Here is a 19,967-nt window from a genome sequence, read left to right on the forward strand (position 1 = left end):
GAGCGGCTGTGTAGCCTCGTCGAAACGCGGTGGTGAGAAAAATTGGGAATTCACCAAACATTTGTTTCCACGAATAAATTACGGGGCCACGATTCGCCGTATTGGACTGGCTAATGGCCAGATTTATGTTCTTCTCATATCGACGGCCCTTCGTGCCAGTGCCGGATAAAAGCGGTCACGGCGCTTGTGTACACTGCAATATAAATTTCACCATGTTACGTTTCGTCGTCAGCCACGATCAATCGACTGCTGGATGAAGGGTTCCTCAAGTTGCCACCACAATCATCCATCCGGCACCTGCACGTGAGCTGATTTAATTATCGCTCCGTCTCCTCGGTGGGTGCCCCCTGACAGGGCGAATCCAAGAGGCTGTGTCGCCCTGCGTACTGTGGGGAAGACGTTCAACACACGGTGGTACATATATATAGATAGGCGAGACATAATGTTTTCCCTTCACTAACCCGCACTGACCGGGCCTGGTGAAGAAGTATGGTCAACGCCCCCAACGTGACCGGCACACCGAAAAGACGCATAATGGATGCTCTGTGCATCGTGCCTATTTATGAGAGGCGAAGTTAAACGCTACATTTGTACGTAGCCCACAACATGGCAGGATCATGTTGGGGGTTGAGGGAGGTTGTGAATTAATTGAGACATTGATTCAGTGTTCTTCACTCATTTTCAGAGGGGGGTGGGCACTTACGCCGATAAGACATCGTCGGTGTTTGAGGGCCGCCACGCCATTTGAAACCATTGCGCGTTTGACAGTTCGATGATGATGATGATGGGGGTGTTGTCACAATTTGAACCTTATGGCGGTACCCCGGGCTACCATAGTACCCCGGCTCTCGCATAAATTATGTCCGTGATGCAGTCACTTTTAGTCTGTTGATGGTCGGCGATGCGGCAATCGACTCATCTGGACGAGCTGTGCGCTACGATGCACCCCTACGGTGCGTACCGCGAGCGTTCAGGATTTCAGCTCAATCGTCCTCGCTGCGTTTCGACATCGCGGAGTAGCACTGATTTCTAATTTATTGGTACCCCAGTCACGGAGTGAAGTACATCCCTGGAAAAAATAGTGTCCCAGAAATAAAATATGTAATTGCCTCGACCATTTTGTATTATTTGGAACCCCGGGGTACCGCCATGCGGATCATTTGTGTATTATCAGGTGGGAACCGCACGTAAGGGGCCGCACTAAGGGCCACCAGGGGACCGCCAGTGGCCCCGCGGGGCCTTGCAATGAAGAACACCGCGTTCATTGGACTCTCGCACACGGCTCACATCAGTGGCGCGCGATTCCCGAAGCATTCCCTGGGTCCACCTTCCACCTTAACCAACGTCCACTCTGGGCCGGGGTTGGTGAAGTTTGGCCAAACTGCCCAGCGGGACTTGACACTGCGGCGTGGGGAGGCGCTCATCCAGCAGTTGAATCCTCCAGTATGAATACATATTCCTCCAGTATAAATGCATATTCTGAATCATAAAGTGATGTGCACGTACATTATACGAGTGTTGATATTAAGCGTTATTCAAAACTGTGGCCTTAAAAGTAAAATTGTCTAGCGTTTCGGGCAGTGGCCTTTCTTAGTAACGCACAGAGAGTCCAAGAGTCCAGAGGGATAGAGTTCACAAGGATTGGACATTGCACTTGTGTTGAGTTAGAGTTTATTTATTTATTGAGATTCAGACACATTCACCGTCTTTACGCTAAATAGTGCATTGAGTCCTGTGTTATGAAACGCTGCCATCTGTTTGATGTTTTGAGTTTTATCTGCTTGTGAGAAGCCAGAGGCTGTGTGGGTGAGGCGACGGGTGCGGCTCAGAGATAAGAATTTCCAAATACTGCAGCTTCCAAAAACAAGTCCTGTACGGCACTGTACAATCATACAACCCATGGAACAGTCCCCTATGCAATTAAGGGTAATTGCTTGAAACGTCGCCTATTATATATATTTTTACCTCTAATGCCACGGTGTTATTGACGACCGTGTCGAGTTTTTTTGTTATTGTTGTACATCGCTTGTGCAACACCACTGCCAACGTAGCTTCACCAAATAATTTGTTTAGTCCTGGAGCAAGCCACTAGGTGGTGATGTGCATTCACCAATTCTTGCAACTGCCTCATCAAGACAGGCTCTCACAACATCGGTGGAACGGCGAATATCGGTGTTGTCCAATGCGTGTGGGTTGCTGTCCAACGCAACGGCAAAGTTCCCCGCTGTTGCGATCGATTCCGTAATCATGCGCCTGCTGATGTTCGTAGACATCTCTGGGTTTTAGAGAGACCCCCACACGAGTGAGGAGCCGCCTGAAAGGCTACGTTTTTGGCACGGTCGTTTTAAACAAAATTCCCGGTTCATGTGCGCGGAAAAAAAGCAGTAATAATTCGCAGGTAATCGCGGTTTTTGCTCTGTGCCGGGCTCCTACTGAAATAGAATATAAACGTAAAAAAATATTCGCGTAAAAGTCAGCGAATAATTCGGTGGAGGCAATGCCTCCATCTACCGATACAGGTTACTTGCGACGCTGTTGAAAGGAAATAGAGGAAGCGCCCAAGTGACTACATTTCCACAGCTCTTTCCAAATGTGCACCGACTTCGTTGAACTTACTCTTAGGTTTTTACGGTAAAGTCACGTAGGTAAAAATAATAATAAAATGTAAATAATAAGAAATGAAAATAAATCAATTAAATCACGTTTCGGAGGCAATACAGGCCTCCTTCATCAGGTGTAAAACATGCATACCTGATGAAGGAGGCTTGTGCTGCCCCCGAAACGTCGTGATTTAATAGATTTATTTTCGTTTATTATTATTTTAATTGTATTCTTTTTTACCTACGTGACTTTACCGAAAAAACCTAAGAGTATAAATCCTTGCAGTCACGAAATCTTCAAATCTAGAATTTGTTTAACTTCACAATTTTCGTAACCTTAGTGACAACAACGTAGCCTTACCCAATAGGTTTTAAGTCCTAAGCGCCGATAGACGGTGGGATGTATGTGTCGTGTCAACAGGATTATTGAGACACTTTCTTTATTTGACACTCTCAGGTTCGCCCTCGCATCTCCCAAGTCGAATAGCCTACCCTAGACACAACCCTGACCGTGTTACACTGTCGGCGTATCGACCGAGACAGCCAACAACTATTCTGCCATGCAATTATCTCGTGAAGACGGCAGCGACGAAGGCGGCGAAGACGACAGTGACGACGAGACGAGTCCACTTCCTAGAACCAGCAGCCACGAGCTCTCGCTCTCCGCTGCTTTTATCCTACTCGAACCCACTAGCGGGTTCCAGGGACTTCCAGACATGGTCTCTGTGACCCTTGCCCCAGTTCCTCCGCCCTGCCGACAAACACCCGCGTCAGTGCTCACCGGCGTGTGTCCTCCTCGTCCACCGCAGTTGCCGTTGCTGGACAACAGAGGGCGCTATTACACTACATACATACTGTATGCATTCTAGATTTGAAGCTTTCGTGACTGCAAGGATTCATTCGTTTTTTTTTTGTAAAGTCACTTAGGTAAAAAAATAATAATAAAAAATAATAATAATAATAATAGAAATAAAATAATAAATGTATAAAATAATAGAAATAATAACAGAAACAAAATAATACATGTATTATTTCTATTATTTTTATTATTTTTACCAACGTGACTTTACCGAAAAAACCTAAGAGTATACTGTAAGCATGCTTGTTGAACTTCGTTCGCACCGTACGTAGCCGACCGTGCAAATCGGAGGGCAACATCGAGGGCACAACTCGGAGGTCACTGTGGTGTTTATTGGCACGCAGCAGCTGAGGGATCTGGCGGAGGGCAGAACTCGTTGGCGAGGGTGTTCGGTGGCGCCATCGACCTGGGCCGTGATGACGTCGATATTGATCTTGAAACCGCCAATGAAAGGTAAACCACACACTTCACTGCGGCCGCTAAAGCTCCGGTGGTAGTCCTACGAGAGGCAGCTCCACGCGTAGTTCATAAGTGGCACAACGCACGCGCACGGGCGAGACAGACACGTAAATGTGTCGCTTGTCAATAAATCCACAATACGCATTCAGGTCCTTTAGTTAAAACCGGATGAGAGCCTTTTGAGGCTAACGTCTCCTTTGCGGGTAACCTGGGGTAAAATGCATCCAGATAGAGCGTCTAAGGACAGTTTAAACGATTAACGATAATGACCGCAGTGGTCAATGTTGAGCTAACTTTGGTCAGTGTTAATTCAACGAAGGGCCAGTTACAAATAAGAATTGGAACTTCAGATCTGTTTTGTCCAGCGTTGTGACTGTTGTAGTTGATGTTGTTGTGTGCCCTGTATAGCACCATGCCGTAGTCTTGCATGAATACATGCTAATGCCCTGTGGTCAGTGTTAACAATATGCCCTGGTGCAAATGTTGTGGTTGGAAGGGTTGTAAGTTGCCATGAGCAAGTAAATACAAGCCTGCGCCTTTATCTTCATACACCACCCCACAGTCAAACAGCCACCCAGATGCATCGTCTCACCCACACAGAGAGGAAGCTAGCGGCAGCCTGAAATGTACCTATGTTTGCTGAACTTTTTTCGCATCGCACGTAGCCAACCGTGCCAATAGGGGGTGCGGGGCAAGGACAACAACAAAAACTACTGCTGAAATCTACTCACGAGTTGATTTTGTGTCACGAAAACCTACGTTGAAATTCCCTCCGCTGGAGTGTGCTCGCGAAGATGCGGTGCGCTCGGGGGGACGGTGAGGATTTGCCGCGGTGTGACCGCCGCTGCCAGCACTTTGTCCCCCTCTCTCACCTATCGTACGTACCGCGTACTCCTGCCATGCACTCTGCATGGGATGGGTGGCGATGTACACACTCACTGCCAGGTGGCTCAGTGGTAATCGACTCAATGGCTCGCACTTGGAAGTTTGTGAGTTGAAGTCCTGGCCGGGATTTGACTCAGCCCATCAGATATCCAGGGTCGATAAGATGACTTCCACCTTGTTGAAAAGTGAGCGGTCGTTTTCCTATGGATACGCTTGCCCACGTCATAGAAATGTGGAATCTACCCCACCGGCTCAGAAATTTATGAGTATTTGTTTTTCCATGTGTTGAATTTTAAATGTATATGTACCAGACAATGTGTGCTTCGATGCCGTGGTCTTCGCAACCGTTGGGGCTCATTTACTCGTGGTGCCTCAATGCCTCGCTGCCTTCAAGATCTGCTGTCTTCTCCTTCTTCCCCAAATCTGTCTCCGCTCCTTCTTGCTCCATTCATGAGTGTCGATAGCCTAGTTGATGGGCGGTTCTGCCACTGACTCTTGAGCCTTGGAATCATCCATCAAGCTCCTGTGTGTGGTGATAGCCAGTCGCCCAAGGGGGCACGGCCGCTGTGCGTACCATGGGGGTCCGGAAACCCCCAATATGGGGAGGCATGGCCAAGAGACCCCCCCCCCACACACAATATTTTGGCCAAAAATCACGGTGATGATTTCTGACGGTGATTTAGCCGTTAAATTGCTTTGTCTCAGAGTTGGTGAACTGCAGATACACCCACTCATTATACCACCCACTCGCTCACCCGCTCACCCATCCAGCGCCTTCAAATCCACAGTATATTTGGGGCAATGCAAAGTTAAGTGGTCTGAGGTTTGGCGTTTTTATTCGCATCATATAAACCAAAACGTAAATTTTGCATCTACGATTTGTTCGACTATATGTCACCTCACTTGTCTGTGCAGGTGAAGAGAGCATAGCCATGAGAGTGTAGGACTGTACAACAATCTGTATCTTTGTGTGCTGCACTGCCATCTGCTGCCCACCACGTAGCCCCGCCAGCGGCCTATATCAACCTGCTGTGCGTGATCATCGCCCATCCGAGCACGGTCCAGGCTCAATCACCCCGCTTAGCTTCCGAGATCTGACGAGAACGGGCGCTCTCGGGGTACGTACGTACGTATGCCGATAATCTTTCGCACCAGTACGTAGCCAACTGTGCTAATCGGAGGTGCGGGGTGGTTTGGCCGTATGCGGAAATCTTGGCGGTTGCGTAAAAAAAAGACTGTTCAACCCGCTGCACTCAATTTGGGACACCCCGCGCATTCAGTTCAATAACGCACTCAACATTGCCGCACTCACTCGCCTAACGGCTCAAGGCTACTGTGCATAGAGGAGGAGAGATGTCCTGTTCTGTCCGACCGTTGATTTTGAAGTGCTGTGGTCACAATAGGCCACATTCAGTGACGTGAAATGAACTCGAGCGGCAAGGGCCAATGGTGAGTGGCTGGCAACAAAAACCCAAGGCCCCCCAAAGTCAGTTGTTGCCTCCGTCTCTAACCATTAGCGTCGTTGTGGATGACATTACATAATGCAGTCAACATATCAACGTCCTTTTTGCGCGTCCCATCAACCACAAGGCCTTCCGAGAGTGCCTCAATTCAGGGGAATAGTTTCAAGACGAGCAAGGCACACAAGGCCAGTTTTTGGACATCCAGTGTCTCATCAGCAGTCAGGCTTGCTCGAATCAATGCTGAAGAACTGCCGAATGCTATGGGCAAGGACCCTCTCTCTCTGACTTAGACACGGGTTCTAGGTCAACGCACAATTATAAAGGGATACTTGAAAGAAAATAATAATAATAGTAATCGCTCAAGTGGAATATTACTTATTTCTTTCATATATCTGTCTCTCCACTAAAATATTAAAGTATGCTGCTGAAGTTGTGCACTCGCAGCAGGCCATAGGGTCGACAGGTTATGTAAATTCTAGATTTGAAGCTTTCGTGACAGCAAGGATTCATACTCTTTGGGTTTTTCGGCAAAGTCACGTAGGTAAAAAATAAAATAAATGAAAACAAATAAATTAAATCACAATTTAATTTAGTTGTGATTTAATTTAGTTGCTTGACTTTGCCGAAAAAACCAAAGAGTATAGGTTATGTAAAAAACATTTTAATTTTTTACTTGGGAATACAGATGTATGAAGGAGACATTTCATTTCTACCTCCTAGAACAGGGGTCAGGAACCTTTTTGACTGGGAGAGCCATAAAAGCCAAATATTTCTAAATATATTTCATTGAGAGCCACATAGTATTTTAACGTGTAATAAATTAAATACGTCTTACTTTTAATGCGACTTCTGGTGCTGCATGGTTTTGCTGATGGCCTTGTAGTCTGGTTCGTACGACGTGGCGAGGTTGAGCTTCGTGCAGGCGTGACCCATGCAATTTATCTTCAAAACTAATTTCTGTTTACTTTAAAATGACACGGTGTTATTAAGTAATATCACAAGTATTTTAAAATCAGTTCCAAACGGATTTTTTATTTTATTTTTTCCAACTCTAAATTGTCTGGGAGCCATATGCCGTCACCGGAAGAGCCATATATGGCTCGCGAGCCACAGGTTCCCGACCGCTGTCCTAGAAAGTCGAGGAGCTCATCGGCTGAAAATGGGATGGTTTTTCATTGCATGTGATGCAACGTCTAACCACGTGGTGATTGCTGATGTCTGTCGGTCATTCACTCATTTATTTATTTATATATATCCCTTGACGCCATTCGCAAGAGTACGCCATTGTGCGCCGACGTCATGGTCGAAACTTGACAAGTAGAAAAATACCCGCAAATTATTACATTTCGATTTTGCACAGCAGGAAACATCGCCCCCATTCTGTAAAAAACTTAGCATAGCCCTGGTGAAAAAGAGTAATTAGACTCAAATCAAGATTTGATGAGACTCTGATGAAGGTTTACTGCATAATTAAGCATAACTATATTCATAATAACCACTAAGTAAGAGCCGTGGCGCAGCAGTTAGGGCACTGGCCTATACACCTACCGATCCGAGTTCGATTCCGCACCACGGCGAACCAGAAGCGGTGAGTTGCATCTGAACCGATACTGGGCTCTCTCCCTTCATCAACCCACACCGACCAGCGTGGTGAAGTACGGTCGCACCAGTCTCACGCACGACTGACACAGTGGCGACGTGGGGAATGAGAAAGTGATTGGCCGAAAGGAGTCCGACCACAATTAACATCAGCGGCGATTCGTATCAGACCGAGTTCTGCGTCGATCCTTCAACCCACATTGATCAGTGAAGTATGGTGAAGTAACCTCCCACGGGGAGGTCTTCCTGCGCCGCGGGATTGACGATGCGTTGTATATGAGTAGTAATAATTAAACACATTCCAGAATCACAGTCACGCTCAGTTGGGAATCCCACAGCTTATCAAGAACCTTCGTTTCGAAACGTCAATGCAACCCCGGTGCGATGTTGTAATCCGATTGTACAATGTGTGAGATAATTCCCCCAAAGTTAGAATTCACTTTTGGAACATGGTTCAAACATTTCCAAGTCATTGTGAACAGTGAATTAAAAAAACAACCACTGCTCTCATAAGCTCATGCCAAGCCTCGACACGTTCACTTTTGCCAGACTCCCCTGTGTACACGTGTCATTTGCGTGCAAACACAGAGGGAGGCCGCGTGGTACTTCTGTGATTGAGGGGTGAGCGGGAGTAACCCCCCCCCCCAAAAAAAAAAAAAACCCAACAACTATTTCAAAACACATAACGGTTCGTTCATACGCATCTCTCAAAGGTGCTGGCGGGTGCCCTGCCACAATCGCGAGTGATTTAATGTAACTCGGCCATCGTCTTCTTGCTGACTTATTCCTCCTGCGGGGAGCGACAGCTGTGAGGCCGTGAGAGACGGGAAATTCGTGAGTCGGAACACGTCGATCGCGGGTGTGCCTTTGACCTTGGCTGGGTGCTGCGAAGATTGCAAAATCGCTTGCACTTCTTCACTCCGGGGACCGAAGTCCTTCAAACTGCTATTCCGTTGTGTGTCCACGTGACCAGGCGGCTCAGAGGGCTAACACTGCGTCAGGAAAAAAAAAACACTCCCGTCGTTCTCACAGAAGCGGCTTTTGGCTGACCATGGAACATAGACGGTCACTGCAACGCGCGCTTTCAGATGAGCTGCGGCCGTCTGGAATGCTCTTCCGACATTAGGAAGCCACTGGAGCTATACACTTCTAGATTTTAAAATACATTTCTTTAGAACTGCTTTTTGTGTTTAGTTTGGTGTCCTTCTCCCGCATCTCCGATTAGCACGGTCGGCTACGTAGAGTGCGAATGAAGTTTAACGTACACACGGCGGGCTCGCATTAACGCCAAAGCTTCAGGGGCTGCAACAACAGGCGGATCTAGAAACCTCCTAGGGGGGGCGGAGATATTTAGATATTTTTAAAAAGGGACCTCACGTGAATAACTACGTCAAAATATAAAACACATTGCATCGTGTGTTTTCCCATTGTAAATATTAATGAAATACCAATTTTCGACATCTCAAGGGAGGATGTCTGGCAATCACCCACATTGCCAACCCCCCCCTGAGACCCCAAAATATATCTGCACCCAGGACCTCTGATTGTAAGTGGCCCTCCAGTAAATATACACGTATGCATAATTGCATGTCAATAATGGTCCAAATGATGATGCATAGACAATGCGGTGTGTGAATTACTACTAGTTACGCAACAACATTTAAATAGTTTTGTTTGCTTTAACTTTGATCGAGCTTTGTAATTCGTATATCACATTTAATACCTTAGCATTGAAATAGAGGATACATATAGCCGTGGAATGTTTGCTATCAGGCCTTGGTGTTGTTATGAAACAGTCAAAGGAAGGAACTCAATGTACAAAGAGCAGCCCCCCAAAACTGTACAGGCCTGGGCCCCCCTCAAACTTAATCTGGCCCCGCATGTCAAAAGCACTGAGCTGGTACTGCTGAGATCCTGTGTTCGAATCAATCACGGGCTTCATCCGCAACACTGACGATTCCAGGGAAATATTTCCGATGTGAAAATGTTAAACTCACGATAAATCCACTCCATCGCCTGAGCCTTCCATGTGTCCTGTCCTCCTCCGCTACCCAACCTCCCCTGCCAACCCCCCTACTCACCCCCCTACCCAGCCCACCTACCCACCCCTCTGCAGCCAGATTCACAATAATAGTAATATGTATACTATTTGGTTATTTCGGTAAAGTCACGTAGGTAGAAAAAAAAATTGATCACGACGTTTCGATCGCAACATCGTGATCATTTTGTTTTCTTCTTCTACCTACGTGACTTTACCGAAAGAACCAAAGAGTATGGATTACTGCAGTCACAAAAGCTTCACATAATAATATGGTTGTGTAGCACAATGCTATACCGGGCAAGTGGCTCGGCAGTAGAGCGAGCAAAGCATGCAATTGGAAGCCTGCAAGTTCAAATCTTGGTTGGAGTTGACTCAGACCATAATCCCTCCACGTATTATGATATAGGTTCCACTTTATAGGCGAGTTAATGGTAGTGGTCATTTGGAAATAACTCGCCCGCCCAACATAGAATGTGGAATTCTTACCACTGGGTCAGGGCTGCAAACAGGAATTGAGCACAAATGGTTTAATGCTCATCTGAGCAACAAATCACTTAACTTTTGACCAAGTTTCACACGAGCTATGTTTTAGTGACGGGCATAGTTCAGTCGTGTTTGCCCCCATTAAGTAACTTTGTAAATTTCTGCAAATTTGACACTGGCAATGTCACAGCATCTTTAAACATTAACAGCGAAGCGAACGACGCACCTCATTTTTTTTTTTTTGGGGGGGGGGGGGGGGGGGTTCATACCCCCGCAGTATTAACCGGGGCATCCTCGGGGTTCTAACCGCAAAAACCACTGCGACAAGCGACAAGGCTGCTACCGCCCGAGAAACCTGCCACCAGGTCACCGCCCAAATTAGCCGTTGCGGTGACATCTTCCACCCACGCTGTGTTGCACCACTTCCAGCACGAGTTTCCCACTTGGCCTTCTCGGTAATTGATCCGCCCGGGTGGCATAGCGGCAGGGCATCGCCACTCCCGCAGCAACCTGGCAAAATGACTCGCTCACGCCGCTACTGGCGGATGGGCCTCCACTCAGAGGGTAGTTTGGCCCCACGCTGGTCAAACTTATTTGGAAGAGATCGCAGTACCCACGCTTTACCCCACCGCGATGTAGAAAATGCCTCCGCCATCCGCCTGCCCAGAATTATAATTGGTTAGACCACATTAAATTTCGATTTAAAGCTTTCGTAACTGCAGGGATTCATCTTCTTGGTTCTTTCAGACTGTCTACTTGACGGACCTGTTCTCCACCTGAGGACGGCTGATTGCGTTGTGGCCGAAACGTCGTGAGAATTATTTTATTATGTTTTATTTTTATTGTTTTATTACTTCCCTTCTACGTGACTTTACCGAAAGAACCAAGAAGAGGTTAGACCGCAGTCAATCGTCAGGTCCCGTGTAGTGAGGTAAAGTGTGGGTAACCCACCTCTTCGAAGACGTCTGACCAGTGTGGAACAGGAGATCAAATAGGTTCTCTCTCTAGTCTTCCCTCGAGTGGAAGTCCTTCCTCCAGCAGTGGCTATCACAAACACGCTCTATTTCATCAAATTAAAATGCATCGTTAAAGACCATGAACGGCATTCATCATTACAGCGCATCCTTGCCGTATACACTACAAATTAAACACGTCCTAACAGCACACATCCATAACGGCTCATGGATTCTCGTGCGCTTAAAAGTAAAGACGCATAAACATCGTGAACCATTAAACGTGCCATCAATCAGGTTAAAATTACAACCAATTAAGATGCTCGTATAACTTGTTGGCTGTTGCCATGGTATCGAAAGGGTAAACGAAACAATTTCAGTGGTACACCAATTACAGTTATTGTAACTTGGCCAATTTAAAAAAGAAAACAATTTTATTACGTTTTCTCACCACTCAGTGTCCGGAACATTCGGATTCAAGGCATTCTCACGAAGCCCAAAGGCGATATGACGGTGACAAATTGTGACAGCTTTCGCAATCTTCATGCGGGAATAATAATAGCAATCCTGACACAACGCATTAAGTGGTAGCCACTGAGTTTGTATATTTTTTTACGAACGGGGTATCATTGGCTCTGACAAACGGCATCTGTTCAAAGGACCGTGCGTTGCAAACTTTGTCACCGTGAGCCATGGTCAATCCACTGCTGGATGAAGGCCTCCTCGAGTTGACGCCACCCTTAGTGTGTTGTCCTTCCCCCGCACTTCCGATTAGCGCGTCTGGCTACGTACGGTGCGAAAGAAGTTCAACATACTAACATGACCTGAAGACGAGCTGATTTCATCGCTCCATCGCTCATAGGCGGACGGCCTCTATCGGCGCCTTCTGTTCCTTCACTATCCTTGACCATCGACCGTCAGCCATTCTAGCCACGAGTTGTCCTGCCCAAGCCCACTTATCCTGCTTAACAGGGGAAGTTGTGCATTTGATCAGCATATATTCTCTCATCGGCAATTATAATACGGACCACCCTTACCATCCAATCAGGACAAACAGATTGACTCGTAGCCACCGACGACAACTGCAGTCCTTTGGGCACATCAATAGGACCAGCAGACTATCCACCACCATCCTACGAGACGTCGAGGTTGACTAAAACAGTGGGCGACTAAAGATGACTCGGATTCAGAACTTTGCAATTTGCTCCTCAAAACTTACAATGACGTGTCGTGCCCCTGGCACCACGCCACGGGAAGTGGAGCCGAGTCAGTTGAGCAAAAGGACAGCAGAGAGAGGGGCAAGCAGAGCGGTGAAGTGGATGGATGCCGGGACGGGAGTTCCCCAAGACGGACAATAGGGGAGGGCACGGCTCAAGATGAGCAGCGGAAAGAGAGAGAGAGAGAATGATGAGCACCAGGCAGGAAGGGGAGCAGGGGCGGGAGGGAAGGAATGACCGGGCCAGGATGTCGAGATGAGAGGGTGATTAGGGAGAGAGGGAGGGAGAGAGAAGGAAGGAAGGAGCTAGAAGGGGAATTCAAATTTCGGGTCGCCACACATAAGTCACGTGATTTACGGTAAGCTTGAGCTGATTTAGATGTATAGATTGGGTATTTGACCTGCGTGTGTTCTTTAATCCACGTGTTCTCTGCTTGGATCGATTACATTGAGAGGCATGAGTTGTGTGTAAAGCATGCCTCACCTCTTCCCCATTGCCCATTCTGTTCCTCTTATCTCCTCTCGCCCCTCCACCCATTCCCCCCTCCCCCTACTCCAGTGTGATCTCTAAGCACCCTCTATCGAGAGCGGTCACTTATTCCACAGCACTTGCACGCCCCCACCATCTAAAATCATTCTACTCTGTCACCGTCTGTAAAACTATTTTAAGAACCTTGAGTAAAGGCGCTCTACAGATTTAAAATAAGATAATATACATCTTAAATGTTTTGTAATGTCGGATTGTGAACCTCGTGAGTTAGTTTCAATATTGGATCTCGAGATGCCCGGTCACATGCTGTGTGGTGTTGAACTGCCGTGTGCTTCGGCCCTGATAACCATCATCTCTTGAGATTGTCTCAGGGTTATTGTTATTGATCAAGAGACCTCCCTCACCTTCCCAATCTATTGAATTCGCTATGCGAAACAGACTCAGAGTCGAGTTGCGTATCACATGGACCGAACCAAGACACGGGGAGCCAACGGGTTTCTGGAATGCAAATAGCGTAATGAATTAACTTGATCTAAATGTTAATTGATATCGCAGAGCGATGCTCGGTACCATGCTAATCCTACTTGTACCCAAGCCATTTTGTCAATCTACTGCTGGGTTAAAGGCCTTCTGGATTGACAGATGGCTGGACATTGTCATGAAGAATTAAAATGTTATGCAGAATTAAATGAAAAATTATACCGTATTCTCCATATTATGATGCTCTTTTCTCCATTTGTATTTGAAAGCGGAAGTTAGGGATGCAGCTTAAAACCCTTAGGTGTGCGTGCCTCTGTGTGTGTGTGTGGGGAGCGGTAGTGTAGCAGTCAGCGCGCTGCGCTACGAACCCGGCGGTCCAAGTTCGATTCCAGCTCACGGCAAATACCAGTGATGGTTATCTGAACAGGTCCTGGGCCTCCCCTAGGTCGACTCAGCCTCAAATGAGTACCTGGTGCGGTGTGTAAACATCGTCATTAGGGAGACAAAGGCGGTCGGGTATGATGCTGGCTACCCACAACCCCCGTGTACCGTACCGGCTTTCATAGGTGCTCGCTAACAGCACTTGCCCCCAAAGTCTGTTAAACCTTTATGGAGTGTATTTGTCTTTGTCGTTGTGAGTGGCAGTGTAGATGGTTTGGCCAACACCAGTGACGATTATAATCTGAGCCTCGCGAACAGCACTTGCCCCAACAGCTATATAGGGGTCCAGCACAAGCACGAGCTTAAATTGGGTGTTTCCATCGTGGTATTTGGTTAAATTAGTGCCAGGTGGAGGGGTTAGCAGCCCCTTGCGCACACGGTGGGGAGCATAGGTGATGAACTTGTCAGTAATCTCAATCAGTCAACCCGTAACGCCTGGGTCTGTCTCGAGCCTTAGACACGTCACGTGGCCTCAAAATGCACCTCGCCTGGCACAAGCGCTGTGAGGACGTCACAGCCACTTGGTGGCGAACGGCAGTTGTTGTGGTTGTTGTGACCAAATTTGTATAACTTTATTGACACCGGGCAAGATGCTTGGGGTGCGTCTTATTTTCGGAGTGATGTATACGGCGTTTGTTTGTTGTGTAATGCATTCTTCGAATAACTTTTAAGATGTATAATAATAGTAATAACGATAATAGCTTACAGCCATTTGTCAATTAACTGTTCGATTAAGGCCTGCCCATGCTGTGTCAGTCGCAGGGGTTCATCTTCTTGGTTCTTTCGGTAAGGTCACGTAGAAGGGAAGTAATAAAATAATACAAATAAAACATAATAAAATAAAATAATTCTCACGACGTTTCGGCTACAATGCAAGCAGCCGTCTTCAGGTGTGTTGTAGCGGAAACGTCGTGAGAATTATTTTATTTTATTATGTTTTATTTTTATTATTGTATTACTTCCCTTCTACGTGACCTTACCGAAAGAACCAAGAAGATGAATCCCTGCAGTCACGAAAGCTTTAAATCGAAATTTAGTCGCAGGGGTTGTTTGACCATACTTCACTACGCTGGTTGCTGAAGGACGGACTCGGGATCGGAGAATACTGTGTCAGAGTGACGACACGTTCTTTTACGAGCCGATAATATAATATCTTCTATATGACTTTAGTAGTGGTGGAGATTTGTAAAATCCCCATTCGTCATTCTCATAATTCTACAGGCATTCGGCTTTATATTTGTGGTGGCTTTCTTGCGCGAAATGCCCCGTGATGTGTGTATGTATGTTGAACTTCTTTCGCACCGTATGTAGCCAACCGTGTTAATCTGAGGTGGTGGGGAGGGGGGGATGAAGACGACAAACTGAACATAAAAATCAGTTATCAAGACATTCGTTTTCAATTTGGGTTAATACATTTTTAATTCACACTTGTGTTTACATCGGTGGTAAAATCTTTCGTTGTGATTGTTTGTTTAACTCAAAAAAATTGAGTTGCCAGATCTTCTTCAAGAACAACTGGAATATGTTACTGTCCCCCTTGGTCAATCCACTGCTGTTGTCTACATTTTTATATATAAAAACCCGGCTTGGGATGTATTTATTATATATTTTTCCGAAATTCAATAAAGCTGTCTGTGCGGTCGTCACTCTATGGACCACGCCATGCGCGGGTCATTGTGGCGCTTTAAAAATGAATTCCTCTTTGTAAAACTACATGAAGGTTAAGGGGCAGTCCCTGCAATTTCTTGAAGCATAGCACACACAAACAATCTATACAGATGCGAAATACAATAACAAAGTTACAGAAAAAGTGATATCGCGATAATCTTCTTGGTTCTATCGGTAAAGTCACGTAGAATGGAAATAATAAAATAATAAAAATAAAACATAATAGAATCATTCTCACGACGTTTCGGCCACAACGCAAGCAGCCGTCCTCAGGTGAAGAACAGGTCTGTCGAGAAGACAGAATCTGAAATTCTACGTGACTTTACCGAAAGAACCAAGAAGATGAATCCCTGCAGTCACGAAAGCTTAAATCGAAAATCGCGATAATCATCAAATCGTGACTTTTTACATCATATTGTATTGTGACATTTGCATCGCGGCCAGCCCACTGCTGGTTATTACGGATAAGTCCGGCTACTGCGCTCGCTTCCACGGCGCACATGCCCTGCTCATAAAACGTGGTCGGTTTGAGCATTCCTCAATAATGAGCCGGGGTTTGATGTTTGATTTAAAACAGACACAGAAGTTTGGCTCCATGGGTTCTATGTAAGTCTGCGAATTTATTGTGCTGATACGGATCGTATGTTAGTTCTGTGTATTGTGTCTCTGCGTTCGTCTTTAGGTTCTGTGTAAGTCTACACATCCTATGTAAGTGTATGGGCCTCTTTGTGTGTGTATATGGGTCTCCACGTAAGTCTCTGGGTTCTGTTTCATTGCTTTTATGGCTTTATTTTGGTGATTTTCGAAAAGTTTTTTGGTTTGGCCATGTTTGTTTGTTGTAGTACAGAGTTAGACTGATGGCCTTAATCTAAGTTGTCTTGTGGTTGTTGTTGTTTGACTTGCATCCCACTGGGATATTTGCACAGGGTTGGTGTACAGTGATTTTTTCTGCAATATTTTGCTGTCTTTTCTTGGATTTTCTGTTTACACATAGTCACTATAAGATGTTTTCTTGTTCATGTTTTTGTTTTTTGTTTGTTGCGGATTGCACCCGATTCAAGAGCCGAATGGCTCACCGGGCTATACTTAATAAATGAACTTTTAACTTTGAACTTTGAACTGTGTAAGTGTAAGCTCAATGTAAGTCGCCGGATTCGATGTAAGATTGTACCTTTATATAAGGCTATGTTAAAAGTCTACGGGTCTCCATCACAGTCTGTAACTTCAATATAAGTTTATGGATGCCCCCCTCCCCCTGCCGATCTCCGCTGATAATTCGGTACATTGTCATGGGTGTAGCAGCCTATAGTGCAGTCGTTCTTAACCTGGGGTGCACGCACCCCCTGGGGGTGCGAGATGCCCTTTCTGAGAACCAAAGGGGTGCAGGCTGCAGGAAAAGGTTAAGAACCACTGCTCTAGTGGCTGCACGGATTACAGTCATTTACATGCAGCACGTGACTTTATAAAACTGTCTTCTTACACGTGTCGATCCGACGGTACAGATTGTGAGCGTAAAAAATCAATGCTCATCGATAAATGTACACATCTCGGCACCACTCAGACTCTTGGTTCATTCTTTCGTGGCTATAGGCACAGGCTATCATGCCCGAGGTTATAATGGAAGATGGCTATATAGACTCGGTTAAAAATTTGGCAAAACATCAGTTCTCAGTGCCAGCTAAACAAAAGGAATTTAACTTCACAAAGCGGAAATACTGATAATATTTTACAGACCCTAGCAAATAAATTTCTGCACGAAGCCCTCCACATGCTATGTTTGTCACGTGGGTAGTTTGACCATACATCACAACGCTGATCAATGGATATTGGTGAAACGGGTGTTTTTTACGCTGGGCCGATTTGGATTTGACTTTCCACGGGCAGGAATCTAACTCGTATGCACCACTCTTGTTCATCGGCCATCACCCCTTCTAGCCATGATGTGTCCTACCAAAGGCCGCTTACTTTACGAAACAATTTGCATGGTGTCCCTCTGCCTGTCTCTCAGTGTCCTTCCAACCGTGCAAGGGACCAGACAACAGAGGGGCGCTATGCAGTGCCTAGCACTTTTCACGATTCACCTGGCGACCCGATTTCAATTTCTGGCCACGGCTAGCACCAGAGGCAAATTATATCAGTCCTGATCTCTCACTCTCCCACACCTCTTCAGCAACCCACACTTACCAGCTGGATGAAATATGGTGAATAAAAACCCTCGATGGCTGATATGGCAATTGGGGGTTGGGGGGGGGGGGTCTCCATCCAGCAGTGGATTGAGAGTGGCTGAAATGTCTTGAGTTATAGATCGTGGCTGATAATGATGTGCTGACATTTGACATAATTCCTTGGGAGGGGGGGGGGGGTCGATAACATTGTTACCTCTCTGTGGGGAAGTAAACTTTGGTTGCCTTAAGGATAGTCTCGCTCCCGTCACGGGAATGTGGACATTACATCACTCGCCCAGGGCTGTACACAGGATATGAGCAGAGCCTCAATGCTCATCTAAGCAAGGACGCTGTGGTGACGTCGTTGACTTGATGATGATGATGATGGTGGATGACAACGTTGTTGAGATTTGTCTTTCACTGCTGTGACTGGTGGCACGTGATCTGCACGATCTCCGCCGTGCCCCCCCCCCCCCCGTGGCTCTGCGTGTTTTGTTTAGAGATCCATTGCGATGTCGTCACGCGGTGACCCGGGTGAGCATCGCGAGAGAGACCCATGGGCCACATCGGTTCTCACTCCGCGTGAGTCTGCCGATGATGTTACTGACGTGAAAGTCGAGCAAACTTGATGTAACAAAAAAAGAACATCTAGACCAGCGTTTTTCGCTAATTTTCAGAGGAGGGTGAGGCACTTTCGCCGACAAGACATCATCCGTCTGAGGGGCTGCCACGCATTTAAAACCATTGGGTTTGACAGCATCATGGGTGGGCTATATTGTCGGGGGCCGCACGTTAAGGGCCGCATTAGAGGCCACCAGGGACCGCCAGTGTTCCGCGGGCCTTGCAATGAAGAACACTGACCCAGACCCTACATAATCCTCCCCCCACCCACCCCCTCACCAATCCGTCAATAACCCGTGGTGGTGAAGTATGGTCAAAACTATCTCTCTGGCCAACACGGCGTGGAGAGTTCTTTATCCAGCGGTGGATTGAAAATAGGACTGTAATTGATATTCGTATCATCATCATGCAGCTGAAGCTGAAAACCAAAGCAATTGTAGAGGGGCCTCACTTACTCAACCGCAGTACGTACGATCAACTAAGACAGAGATCCCCCATATAGCCTTCACAGACTGTTGGGCCAAGTGCTGTTAACGAGTAGCACCTATGAAGGCCTCGGTACATGAGGGGGTGGGTGGCCAGCACAACGCCCTACCGCCTTTGTTTCCCCAGTGGCGATATTTACACATCGCAGCAGGTACTAATTTGAGGCTAAGTCCACCTAGAGGAGGTCCAGGGCCGGTTCAGATAATTGTCACTGATTTTGGCTGTGAGCGGGAATCGAACTCGGGTCGCCGGGTTCGTAGCCGCAGCGCGCCACAACTAACCCACATAGCACAAAAACACACACAGACACATTGCGTGGGGTGGGTAGGTACAGGCCCTCATCCAGCAGTGGATCGACAAAGCTGGGTTGTGCACGTTCCAAGCAGCCAGCCACGTGGACATGACGTGCGGACTTATATAAACTTCTGTCTGCCCTCTCCCCCCAACCGCAACATTCACGGCCAGAAATTCCCCCTCCTTCTCTTCCCCCACAACTGTACCAGAAGTAAAAAAAAATCCTCAGCATTCCTTCTGTGCTCCAGATGGGCCGATGTGACTTTCAGCCAAAGGGGGGGGGGAGGAAAACGAGAAGAGGAAGAGAGCTGGGAGTGTTTTTTTTCGGTTGCTTTTGTTTAGAGCAAGTCTAGAGAAAGTCACAACATTTTGAAAGCTGAGTTGCGAATTCCGGGTGGCACGGATTTGCCCTGCCAACGTGCGAAACTCTTGAACTCTCATCCCAACGGCTTTCGGAGCTGGGCCTCGCGTTGCAGCCGCGGCAGAACCAGTGAGGTCGGGTCGACTTGCTGCTCGATCTTTGGCGAGACACGACGCGGGAGGAGCAACGAGAGATGTTTTGGATGAGGAGAGAGAGTGGGGTAGGAGTGAATTAGTAGCAAAGCCAGCCGAACCGTATTCATTTTTTCTCTCCCTATCTACAATCGGCCAGCTAGAAAGTGCTTATTTTAAATAGTGTCCCGATAATTGTGTGTTTTTTTGGTAATTGATAGAAATCGGATGGAATCCATTTAAGCGCGCTCAGCGGGTAAGACATTTACGTT

The 19,967-nt window shown here is 46.8% G+C and overlaps 1 protein-coding gene across 3 annotated transcripts in view; it reads left to right on the forward strand.

The window, feature by feature from the left end:
- Nucleotides 1-19,462: 19,462 nt before the first annotated feature.
- LOC133353515 (complement C1q tumor necrosis factor-related protein 1-like) overlaps nt 19,463-19,967 on the forward strand; it is a 30,744-nt gene continuing 30,239 nt past the window's right edge. For 2 of the 3 annotated variants that reach the window (XM_061569817.1, XM_061569816.1), the window contains exon 1: nt 19,463-19,951. The gene's annotated coding sequence lies outside the window, so the exon portion shown is untranslated. The remainder of the gene's footprint in view (nt 19,952-19,967) is intronic. The other variant, XM_061569818.1, reaches the window with a different exon arrangement.

This window comes from Lethenteron reissneri, chromosome 44 (assembly GCF_015708825.2).
Source record: "Lethenteron reissneri isolate LAM-NWPU_2019-01 chromosome 44, ASM1570882v1, whole genome shotgun sequence".
NCBI lineage: Eukaryota > Metazoa > Chordata > Hyperoartia > Petromyzontiformes > Petromyzontidae > Lethenteron > Lethenteron reissneri.